At 35.4% G+C, this 12921-nt stretch overlaps 1 protein-coding gene across 1 annotated transcript in view; it reads left to right on the forward strand.

The window, feature by feature from the left end:
• Positions 1-2667: 2667 nt before the first annotated feature.
• RAB27B (RAB27B, member RAS oncogene family) overlaps positions 2668-12921 on the forward strand; it is a 125690-nt gene continuing 115436 nt past the window's right edge. The window contains exons 1-2 of the mRNA XM_033087568.1: positions 2668-2739; positions 2872-2945. The gene's annotated coding sequence lies outside the window, so the exon portion shown is untranslated. The remainder of the gene's footprint in view (positions 2740-2871; positions 2946-12921) is intronic.

The following is a 12921-nucleotide window of genomic DNA, read 5'->3' on the forward strand; positions in this document are numbered from 1 at the left end:
CATTCATAAAGATCAGTAGCTACAAAGAGATGCTTGACAGAGGGGCACTGCCTCCCTCTTGGGCCAGTCACAGCCACTCTCATCTCTGAGGCTGCATTGCACCTTTTGCTGCTGGTCTTTTCCTTTTTTTCATTTTTTTAAACAAGCACATTTAAAAAAAATTTTTTTAAAGATTTTATTGGGGAACGGGAACAGTGTGTATTTCCAGCACTTTATTGGGGAACAGTGTGTTTTTCCCAGGACCCATCAGCTCCAAGTCAAGTAGTTGTTTCAATCTAGTTGTGGAGGGCACAGCTCACAGTGGCTCATGTGGGAACCAACCGGGAACCTTGTATTTAAGAGCACTGTGCTCTAACCAACTGAACTAGTCAGCCACCCACCCAGAGCTCAGTGGCAGCTCGTTGTCTTCAATCTAGTTCTGGAGGGCGCAGCTCACTGACCCATGTGGGAATCAAACCCGCAACGTTGCTCAGAGCTCACGTTCTAACCAATTGAGCCATCCCGCTGCTCCTGGTCTTTTCCTTTTTAAAACATAATCTCATTTCAGAAAACCTGCTGGATTGAGAAGGGGACAAAAATGCAGTAGACAATTGAATCACAATTTGTGGGCTGAAGAAAGCAATTTTTCTTTCATTGAGGCAAAATTACTCTGGTTCAACTTTCTAGTGACCAGCATGACTCCCTCTCTCTGCAGTTCTTCCCCAACCACAGTCACAGCTGCTTGACCCACACATGGCTTGAGATTAATCCAGCTGATTGATTTCTGGATGCTTCGATTTTAAGAGGCATCAGTGCCCCTCACTGTTGGGCTCAAGGCTGACCCTCAGCCTCTGGGTCTGTACTTTTTCTATGAAAAAATCCCTCCTTGAGTGTTCCATGGAGACAGTCTTACTTTAATCTTTGATCTTCACTCTCTCTCTCCCCTCTTGGCCTCTGCACCTCTGAGCCTCAGCTTTATTGGCATACCTTGTTATTGGCCAGTAATACCTTGCTACTGGCTGCCATACGTCACCTACTCGGTCTGACAGCCCAGACCACCAGCCCCCTCCTTGCTCAGGAAGGCAACCGCTCTTGGATGCTGGACCATTTTCCTGCTGACTCCCTGACTATGTGAGGCTTTGATCCAGGGCCTGCAGTACCCACCTACTTGCCCTCCCTCTCTTTACCTGTGTTAGTATCTGTATTTACTCTGCTAACAAATCTTACTAGAGTTGACTTTCTAAATTCTGGTCCCTTCTGAACCATACTGCCAACCAAACTGTATATATTCGGGTGGGAGTTGGAGGGAAGAAACCACTGCTGAATTCTCAAACCCAGTCCCCCAGCTCAATATCATACCCATAATGTCAAAACATAGAAGCGCCTAGCGAAAACAGCACATCTTAACTTACAGTGTTCACTCTCTTACAGCAAATATTAGATGTGCATATATTTGTTTGATTACATACAGATTTTTTTCATACAATATCTTTTCTTTACATGTAAATTATAAGCTCCTTAAAGGCAAATATATAGCAGTTAACACAGTCCCTTAAATAAAACAGTTGCTCAAAGAGATCTGATAATTGAATTTAATCAGTTAAGAGTTAATTTCTGTACTTATTTTCTTTAGTGTAATTTGTCAGCTTAGTGTCCAGTTTATTCTTTCCACGAATATTTGCTGAGGACCTACTATGTGCTGAGCAATCTTCTAGGCTATAAAAGTATTACTCTATCAAAGTAAATATAGTGTATTCCCTCACAGAGATTATGTTGCAGTGGGGGAGTTAGACAATATATTTAAAAATATGGGGCGGCTGGTTAGCTCAGTGTGTTAGTGCCATGCTCATAACACCAGGGTTGCCGGTTCGATCGATCCCCGCATGGGCCAGTGTGAGCTGCGCCCTCCACAACTAGATTGAAACAACTACTTGACTTAGAGCCATGGGTCCTGGAAAAACACACTTAAAATAAATTTTTAAAAGTTTAAAAAAAAGAAAAAGAAATGCGAATATTATGTGGGAAAAGGTGCTACAAAGGAAAAAAGTGAAGTAAATAAATAAAGATGAAAGGAAGTGTTATATGGAGTCTGGTATATTTTGCCTTTTAGAGAAAAAGCTTCTGAAAGTCTATTTTTGTTTGTTTTTGCATTTATTTTGAGGTTTTTGAACCAAATATGCCAAGCATGGAGTTTTTAGACCTTTAACACTTTTTGCAAATGTAAGAAAAGATGTTTCAAACTTTTGAAAATCCCCTACTTCTTTATTCCTTTTTCGCTTTACTTTTTAAATGTGTGTGTGTTGGGGGGGGGTGTGGAAAAAAATAAACAGATTAGTCAATATGGTAGACGTGCGAATTAGTTTTCTTTCTAAATGCCTTATGGCTTTAACATTTTCAAAAGCACCATTTATTTAATGGACAAGATCATCCATAGTCCTTTTTGGTTTCACCAGCAGTGTCTGGAAACATTAGCAGACCCTGTTTACTAATTAGTTTTCCCAAACTCAAACCCCGCTACCCTGGTGCTTAACAAGCATCCCTGAAACACTTGGTGACACCCCTCAGAAATATCACCGGAAATAGGCTTCTCGGAGTTACCTTGTGCGTTAACCTGCCGCAGGCGCTAGGACCGCCCAGACGCCCATAGGCAGCCACTCTTCGCAGCCTGTCAGCGGGACTGAGCCGCCTTTGCTGTTACACAAGAGAGCAAGCAGCAGCTGTAGCAGCTCAGCATCCTTCCCCCTTCCGGTCGATTGGAAGGTATTTACTTGCTATTTACCATTCAGATTTTGTACACCGTCAATGCGCCTTTAGTGTTCACTTAATCTGATGCTCTGGAATGCTGTCCAGTACTTGTTGGGTTACTATATTATTTTATGTTAATTTCCACAGCTGATGGAAGCAACAGTGCCATAAAGAAATGGGCTAGATACCCCAGAGGCTGAAATCTGGAGGCATTTGGAGGTGTAAGTACATCGGTCACAGATCTCTAACGTGCTGGTTTTGTTAGTTGTGTTTCTTGACCTTCTTCTTCCTCATTGAGAGAGCCAATGTAAGATGCCATTTGCATATTTCATTCATGAAGGAAAAGCACCAAGACAGTGACATAAACCACTAATGATGGGCCTGAAACTCTACTTTGGAGTGGCTGTGGTTCCCTCCTCTAGCCTGTGGGTTTGCAAGAGGAGAAGCTGGATTTGCAGCAGAGTTTTGATGGCAAAGAGATTTTGCTCAGGGCTGCAGATGGCTTGCTTCTTTGCTTTCTGTTTTCTGTTTTCAAAGCTCAAAGATTGTCCTTTCTAATCAGTGCTGTGGTGCAGTGTAAAAATCTTTTTATGCTTTCTTTATTTCTGTGTTCCAAATACTCTCACCGTAAATGTGGGCTGCCAGAAAGCTGTGAAACCATTCTGTACCTCTCAGTGTAAAGCCATTGAAGAAAAATCTAATTTGCTTTCTCTTGGCCATACTCAATACTACAATTAGTAGATTACACTCAGAAACAATAATCTAAGCTCTCCTTTCCTGTTCAACAATATATCTGATTATGTGTGATAAGGGAGTAGTTTATTAGAAAACCCAAATGAAGAAGACTCTATGGAGAAAATCAGACATTCTCAATTTGAATCAATCAAAATCATACAAATCAATTGAAAATGCTTTTTTAGGGCCTTGATGCCAATTTCATGTATTAAATGTCTTTGAAAACTTTAAAGTTTTGTCAAATTGTTAGGTTAGATTATTACCTTAGAAATTAGATCAAATTTAGGTATTTTATACAAAATGTAATAGGTAAACATTTAAAAATGAATAAAATGTTGAGTCATATTTATGGTCAATTTATAGGAAAGTTTAAGATATTAATTTATTTCAGGAAAGAAAATGTGAAACTGAGACTCAGAGCAAGGCATCGATATTGAAAATGTGACTTTAATAAAAAGCATTTTAACAATAATTTTTAAAATACTTTAAATGTTTCAAAATTTATTTTAAGTACAGTATATTTGATATATTGATTTATCCTAAATGAGATTTCACATTGTTTAAATATTAAACTTTTGAACATATACCTATAATTCTCCTAAAACTCTATTTTGCAGAAGAAATAGGATACAGGAGATGAGGGAGGGAGGGTTAGTATTATTTTATTGTTCTATACTTGTAATATTTTGAACATTCTGATTGAATATTTACTATGTAAATATGCTACTTATATTTTAAAATACGTAACAAAAATCACAAATGAGTTTAACAATTAATTTGCAGCATCTCTAAATACAAATGATAGAAGTATATAAAAATATATTAAGATTGCTATATATCTTAAGCAAGGAAAATCTTTTCTGAAGATAAAGCCTTCCTTCTGGAGGAAGGTAGAAAATCAGATTGGGGGTAGTAATAGACTTTCAATATTTTGTAAAACAAAAGTACTTTTCTACATTTATTTTTTAGTTGGTATAACAACATACTACAACTCCATGAACTTTGTGTTAACAAAGTTTCTCCCTCTCTCTTCTTTTAAAAAAATGTTTCTGTAATCCAAGTCTGGAAAGATGACTCAATTCTTCAAATTAATACTTAGTTTTGAAAATTTTTGCCCAACATATGATTTGCAGCTTTAGATTTCAGTTTTATGTCATACTCATTATACATGTCTCATCATAAAGAATTTTAAAATAACTTTATTATGTGTTGATCCTAGAGATTCATTGAATTCGATAATGATGCAGGGAAACAAATCCCAAGAACTTAGATCATATTCAGAATTTGAAATTCTCAGGATATGAACTAACTTCTGGAATTTAAATCCTAAAATTAGTCCACTGGCTGGAACTACTTGACCAAAGACAATGGGAAGAATGCACAGCAGTAGCCCAGGGTTGCTGGCAAACAAGTGGGGCTTAAACTGAGGCGAAAATGCAAAACGTAAAACTAATTTGTTAAAGTGTGAAAGTAGTGACTATCTGGTGATTTTAATCCCTGAGGATAATCCCCTTACGCCTTGAAAAGTCTCGCTGCCCAGGAGATCCAGGCGAATATCATTATTATCTGGATTTAACGGATAATAGTAAGGTAGACAGCTCTAAAAAATTAATGTTAACATACAGATTTTTATTTAAAAAGAGATTCAGCAAATAGGCAGTCTGGTCACATGGGTTTCCCCCTCAGCAGTTTGTTTTTTTTTTTTCCCCGAAAGAACAATATATTTCACATGAATAAGGTGCTTACTAAAACATTTAAGAAGGAGGTGGGAAAAGACAGCTTTTACATTTTTTTTTATTAGTTTCAGGTGTACAAAACAATGTAATAGTTAGACATTTACCCCCCTCAAAAAGTGATAACTCCCCTCCCCCAATCTACTACACCTCTGACGTTGTATATAGCTGTTACAATTCCACTGACTATTCCCTATGCTGTACTCCACATCCCGTGACTATACATATATTAAATTATAGTTGACATTCATTGCTATTCAGCTTCAGCTTCAGGTGTACAGCGCAGTGATCAGGCATCTACACCGTCCCTGAAGTGGTCTCCCTAATAAGACAAGTGTCCATCGGATACCCTACAAAAATCTTTACAACATTATCTATTATGTTCCCCAAACTGTCTTTCATATCCCCATGGCAGTCTTGTGGTTACCAATTTGTGCTTTCTAATCCTCTCACCTTCTCACTCATCCCCACCGCCCTCCCATCTAGCAACCCTCAGTTTTTGTCTATATCTATGAGACTGTTTCTGATTAGATGTTTCATTTATTCTAGTCTTTAGATTCCACATATGAGTGAGATCATATGGTATTTGTCTTTCTCTGTCTGACTTACTTCACTTAGCATAATGTTTTCTAGGTCCATCCATATTGTTGCAAATGGTAAGATTTTATTCTTCTTTATGGCCAAGTAATACTCCATTGTATAAATGTACCACAATTTTTTAATCCAGTCATCTACCGATGGGCATTTCAGTTGTTTCCACGTCTTGGATGTTGTGAATAGCGCTGCAATAAACATAGGGATACATAGATGTTTTCGAATTAGCCATGTGGAGAAAGGGAACCCTCGTGCACTGTTGGTGGAATTGCAGATTGATGCAGCCACTATGGAAATCAGCTTCTACATTCTTAAATCACGTGGAAGGAGCTAATGTGAAGGGAGAAAAGGAACATCAGCAAAACTTGTGCTAGCACTTCAGTTTACTTTTATTTTTGTTTTCTGAGCACCTCTGCTTTCAGTAAAAAAAGATGTCTCCTAGTAGAAGTCCCAGAAAATGCAATAAGGCAGCTGCATTTTCATGGTAAGCCTGTGGGAAGCCTTTAGTGTTTGTTGAGGGATAAAGAAACAAACGTAAAGAAATGACAAACAATCATTGATTTGTCCTGAATCAATGCTAACATGAGTTTTTAAAAATCTGTTGGTCACATATACAAGCATGACTCCACAATAAATAGGAGTTATATCTAAGGAGAATTTCTTTGAAATCTAATTATGATTTCCTCTTCTTAAATAAAAGACTGAAAGGGAAGGGAAAGGGAGCATATTAGGGGTATGCCATGTCCACCTCAATTATAGTTGTGTGAACCAGAAGGGATAAGTTATGTATTTTCTTTTTAGAAGTTTAGCAAAAGGGGTAAACTATTATTCATATCATTTGGGGAAGAAGGTTTTCTCGAAAGCAACAATCTTGTCTCCTGAAATTGATTTTATTTATTAAGAAATAAGTTTGTAGGTACAGCAGAAAGCTTTTAAATATATGAGATTTAGACTTTGAGTATAAAAGGCCAATTAACAATATGAAATGTGTGCCATGCATTATTGATAAGCAAATGTATCCAACACATTGTTTTAATTGTCCTTCCTGGTTCACATAACTCTAACTAATGTGAACAAGAGACACCACTAATATACTCTTATTCCCTTCCACTTATGTCTTTTATTGAAGAGGGAAGAAGTTAAAACCTCTAAGGAAACTGTTGATAAATATTAATCATGACTCCATAGATATCTAAGTTGCAAATATGCTTTGCTATTCCCAAAAATATAGTGTAATAATTATAGTCTGCCCTTTGGAATCAGTGTAAAATTCTTTTAAAATTATTATTTAACTTATTACAAATTAAATGAACCAGGATATATCTGACAGGTACTAAAAATTAGAATAGAGTGCTATGATAAAGAATGATTTGGTGGCTTTTTTGTGATTTTGTGTGTGTGTGTGTGTGTGTGTGTGTGTGTATGTGTGAAAAAGTGACATGTCATCAGGAATCTGACTACAAGAGGCAGCTAAGTAGTGAGTGGCAGTGTGCTATGATACAAAGAGGGCAGACTTTGTGCTAATGTGCTGCAATTTAAATCCATCCTGTGTCATTCCTAAACCTTGAAATCTTGAGCATTTTATTCCCTTGATAAAACTTTACAGAGTTTTGAGAATAATGAGCTTTTCTTTAAGATAAAATGTGGAGTGTCCATGACAATATTTCAAGTGTCCATGGCTATAATGACTTATAGAGTGTTGCCTTAACTTTATGAATTTACTCCTTTGACTAGTTGTCAAATAAAAAACTATTGATCTATTTTGTCACTCCTGTGCCCCTTTCCTTAAATTCTTTTGGTGATTCTATATCACACATGTTGAGGGAGAAAAGGCAGCCACTCCCACAGACAGCAGAGAGAGCATTGTTCCTGAATCTTTTAAAGGCCAAGTCTCAATTAGGAGCTCTGTTCGATGCAGTCATGGTAGATTTTTGATTGTCTCCTCAGAATGCACCGACACGGTGGTGGATGGGGATTAATTAAGTTGTTCCTTCCAGGAAATGCTGGACTGAGATGACCACCTCCAAAGGAGGTTAGACACATGTCCCCTGGCAGGACTGCTTACTAAACTTGGTCTGTCACACAACTTGGTCTGTCAAACAACTTCTTGAAATGTTCCGTGAGATGAACATGGCACTTCCTAGTGCACAGCACAAAGTTCAGGCTCAAGTTCAAGAAGCAAGTTCATTGATGAAGAAGGTAGTTCATTGTTATTTGTAGTGACTCACATCTAAACACTTTTGGAATTTTGTCATCTCATCAGTGTGCAGCCATAAAATATATGCCTGCCAACAACCACGTGTATTCCATATGAGGATATTAAAAAAAAAATGTTAAGTGGAAAATTTCCTATGGGTTGCCTTTTAAATATTTGCCCCCTGTTGATCTTCACAATGCAGTAATCAGAGGGGCAAAATGATTCAACAGTGTTTTCCCCAATTACTTCAAAGGAAAATATTAATCCAGGATCATCAGCTAAATGTTCTTGAAGCTACTTTATCAGGCAGAATTCAAAATAGAAAACTAAAACAAAAGCATGAAAGACAATGGCATTGAAAAGAGGCCTGGTTGGTGGTGGTGGTGGTGGAGGCAAGTCCCTGGTAGGTCTAGATTTGATTTGGCCTAGTTCCTGACCTTGTAGGAGAAAAAGGAATCTTCCAGAAAGGCAGCCATAGACAAACTGTCAAACTCAGACTAAAATCTCTCCTTGTGCAAGACCAGGAAAGAGCAAAGGCCTTTGACGAGGTGACAAAAGCGGTGGAGAGGGTCAGGTAAGGAAGTAAAATTTAAGTTCATGAGACTTAGTGCTGTTAGTATTTAAATATATCTACAGCTCTGTCATGCTGCATGTGACCTCGGAAATGTAACTTGATCTATTTAGGTTTCAGTTTCTTTATTGCAATGTATTGAACTTTAGTAATAAATTAATATCATTAAATGAAGAATAAGTGCAATACATGAATAACAGGTAGATAATTACTAAATTAAAGTTGGAGTAGCAATAATCATAGTAGGCAAATAGATTTTAAAGCAGAATTAGGATTTAAACGGGTTGTTAAATAAGGATGAAGCATACAATTCACAAGAAAAATACCTATCCCGAACCTGTAAATACCTAATAACATAACCTAAAATAGTATAAACACATATAAAGCAGAGAAATTGACAAATCCACAATGACAGTGAGAGACTTTGCCAAAATTCTTTCAGAAAATTAGGAGAATTTGAACAATGCAATTTATAATCCCAATCTAATGGTTTTATATGAAACCTGCAACCAATAAAATTATTCTTTTTAAATCTATGTAAACATTCTTTTTATGCATAAAAATTTACTAACAATACAATAAATGACAGATCAATACCACACAGTTAATATTACTTAATCAGAATTGTATGCAGTTCAAATTAGCCATCTACAAAACAAAAGATAATATAATCCAGACTTGAAAATTTTAAAAATAGTGTCTAATCTTAGAAATAGTTATTAATAAAAAAAGTTATTAAATCTCGTTTGATTCCATTAAAAACTTCACTTTTATCCATGCATCTCATGGGATTATTTCTGACAAGGTATATTTTTTACCTTCTACCCTGGGTACTGTGTAAGGGTTTAGATAAAACAACCCGATTTCTGAACTGAGCACCCTTGAAATTTTCCCATTCAATCACATCTTCATGATAACCAAATAAATAATTGGTTTTTAGTAAATGAATGATTCTGATTCCGAAGCCAAATTTCTGCTGGGCCTACTCTCATAACTATTATGCCCTGTGGATAAATCTCATTTTCAAGGTTAGAATTAACTCATAACTGGATTTAAGATGGTCTATATTGCAATATCCTTTATTTTCTTAGTACAGAAAATATTTTAATCACTGCATAAAATAAGTACCAAAAGAATTCATTATTGATGGAATACCAAAATGGTTTATCTGCATTATGAATATTGTAGGCATTATATTTTTATCTAAACTGTTTTAATTATTATCTTGCCTTTCTCTTTTATAAACTATTTTTTAAAAACCTTAGAATAAAGAACTCTTTATGATCCTTAACACACTATTCCACTGCCCTTCTTTATAACATTTTAGTTATTTACAATTTTCCATTTGTCTAAATTCAAACTAGATCAAAATTCCATTTCAAATCTATAGTAACTTTGCTCTCTGAAAAGGGTGGGGAGATTTGATATCCGAGCTTTGTATATGCTCTCTGATAAAGAATGACCTTATTTTTATGCCTTGACAAAAAACAAACAAAACAACTCTAGGAAAGATATAAATTTTGTATCATTCTCTGTGTGTGTCAAAAGTTATCTATCTGGAAAAGATGTGTTAAAATCCATCACTATCCTTGTAGATTTCCATTTTACATATGTTGAAAAAGAGTTGTTAGGTTACACAGTTTTAAGATTGCTGCATCTTCCTGGTAAGTATTCCTTTATCGTCACGTAATGACATTTTTTAATTTTTAATTTTTTTTTCTTCAAAGAGTCTAACTTATCAGAAATGTATACTGCTATACCATGTTTCTTTTGGTTATATTAGAAAAGTTGTGTATCACATCACTGTTAACATTTCTTAATTATTTTGTTTTAGGTGTCTTTCTTGTAAATCTTAGATTGCAATTGTTTTTCCTTATTCTAAATGAAAATTTCTGTCTTTTATTTGATGTGTTTAATTTTTTGCCATTTATGGTGATTACAGATGTATTTGGTTATTTCTTTCATCTGATTTAGTTTTCTGTTAACCCTACCTTCTATTACACTGAAATTTTCTTTAGATTCTTTTTCCTCTGTATTAATTTAGAGTTTATAATCTCATTTTGCTGAGAAGAGACAGAAGAGAGAGAGATTTTTTAAAATAATAACATACCACAAAGATTAAAAAATTAAATCATGAAAAAAAAAAAGTTATCTATCTGTAGAACAAATGGCTCAATTAAAGACCAATTGCTCCTGGCAACATGATCAATTCATTTAAATGATGCTTTTTCATTTTGAATGGACCCCTTTAGTTGTTACTGCAATGAAAAACTTAGTATATTCCAAGTCTGTTCAAGTTCTTTTCTGAATCTTCAAGTTTCTTTTGTTTAGTAATATTCTATTTCAGTAATAAATTTAATTTGCTCAAACTTCAGACTTAGAATACTTAAAGTGAGTTTGGAAGGAACTTTTGAAATCTTGGTCCAACACCCCCAATTCAGAGATGAAGATCCTGAAGTTCCAAGTGGTCAAATCATTACCTGCCAGATGTGGAAGGAGAAGGCATGTCTTATAATTTTCAACCTGGCCTTATTGTATTAACATATAGTTTGTTAAAGTACAATTTCAAAATGTAAAATTACAACTCTCGGGCAAATATCAAATGGACATTTATAAAAGATTTTCTTTAATTCATTAATTAATGATGTATATCAGTACAATGTAATGACCAGTGTGAAAAGCATTAAAAAAACTAGGTATATACTGAAAATGACAAAAGCATAATCTTCTAAGGTTAGAATTAGAGACAGAGTAAAAAAGAGAAAGGTTTTTTTTAAAATATTTTTTAAAGTTAGAAAGTTAAAATGATGTCAACCATATTTCAGACAAATAACCACAATTAAATATTCCTCATGAGCTCATTGAGTCCTGGTGAATAATCCTCGTTGTCAGGGATCTGGGGCCAGGAGTCTGCTTTCATGTGATATGTCTGGTTCTGGACTAAAAGAGTTCAGGAAATCCTGACTCTTTCCACAAGTAGAGCCTGAAAATTGTCTAAGCTGTGTGGGTTTGGAGGCCATCCTTAGGGGTCTGTTCTTTGAAGAACGCTTTGTACTGTCCTTTTTATGAGGTTCCGGAATTGTCCTTCTATGTTGAAAACACCAATTCTAACCTATGGTTTATAGCAGAGCCTTCAGCCAGGCATCAAGGAACAGCTGTTTGATGATGCTGCTTGGCTGTGGTTAATTCACAACAATAACCAACGGTGGCAGAATAGAGGAGAGTAAAATTCTCAAATAGGTTTTCATAATGGCTTGACCAATGTTTTCCCTGAGGGTAAGAACATGTTATGGAAGACACTGAAGAATCTCCAGGGTCTTCCCCAAAAACCATCTATTAATAATTTCTGAAATATTTATATTAATTATGTTTTGCTTATACAAATTAGCCTAAGAAAGTTGGAGCCTCTCTTTTAATTTTATAATTCTTCCCATGCAACTCTTTCAATAATATTGAACTAATTAGTGATTATGAAGCTGCCAAGTCAACCGGACCATTTCTAGAATTTTCTTTGTTTTTAACTTTTAAAAACAAAAATAACAAATCTTTGTGATTTCTCAGGTGCTTTCTGGGAAATCTCAAAAATAGTTTTATGAGTGAATTTTAGAAGCTATTGGGGATGACCTCAAAAACTGCTAAGTTTAAGGCTGACATGACTCTCTGGCAAATATAAAATGAACACATGTAAACAATTTCATGTAACTTTTTAATTAATAAGGGAACCAGATGTTCTAATAGCTTCAGAGAAAATATGAGAAATTACGTACATATAGGCAATTTAACAAGGACATGTTACAATAAAATTACTGAGTCAAATTTTGAAACTTGCTAATATCCAACAGACCATAAATCTTTGATGTTGCTTGTTCACTGAGGAAAAATTATTTGCATATCTCCTGCACAAAATTCTACAAATTAATAGGTAATTTTATTAAGTGTGGGAACTTTAATAACAAAAAATGAGACAAACTAAATAAATAGTACGTTCCTCTGGACCGGTGTCATCCAATAAGGCAGGTGTTAACTATTTAAATATGGCTATTAGCATTTAAACTCACTCAAATTAATTAAAATTAAATATAATGAAACATTTAGTCCCTCAGTTGCACTATCCACTTTTCATGTGCTCAGGGCCATCCTGGCCAAGAGGCTGCCATATTGGGCAGCAGTTTTGTCTTCACAGAAAGTTCTTTGAGACAGTGCTTTGCCTACCTAGACAATCCTCAGGGGGTCATGGCCCCTGTATGATATTAAAAGGATATGTTGTCCACATTTTTGCCTTATTTCCATGTTTCAGAGAACTTTTCTGACACTTTTAATTTTGATAGAATTTATAACCGTCTGAGAGTACAGACAGCAAATGCCTA

This window comes from Rhinolophus ferrumequinum, chromosome 19, assembly GCF_004115265.2.
Source record: "Rhinolophus ferrumequinum isolate MPI-CBG mRhiFer1 chromosome 19, mRhiFer1_v1.p, whole genome shotgun sequence".
NCBI lineage: Eukaryota > Metazoa > Chordata > Mammalia > Chiroptera > Rhinolophidae > Rhinolophus > Rhinolophus ferrumequinum.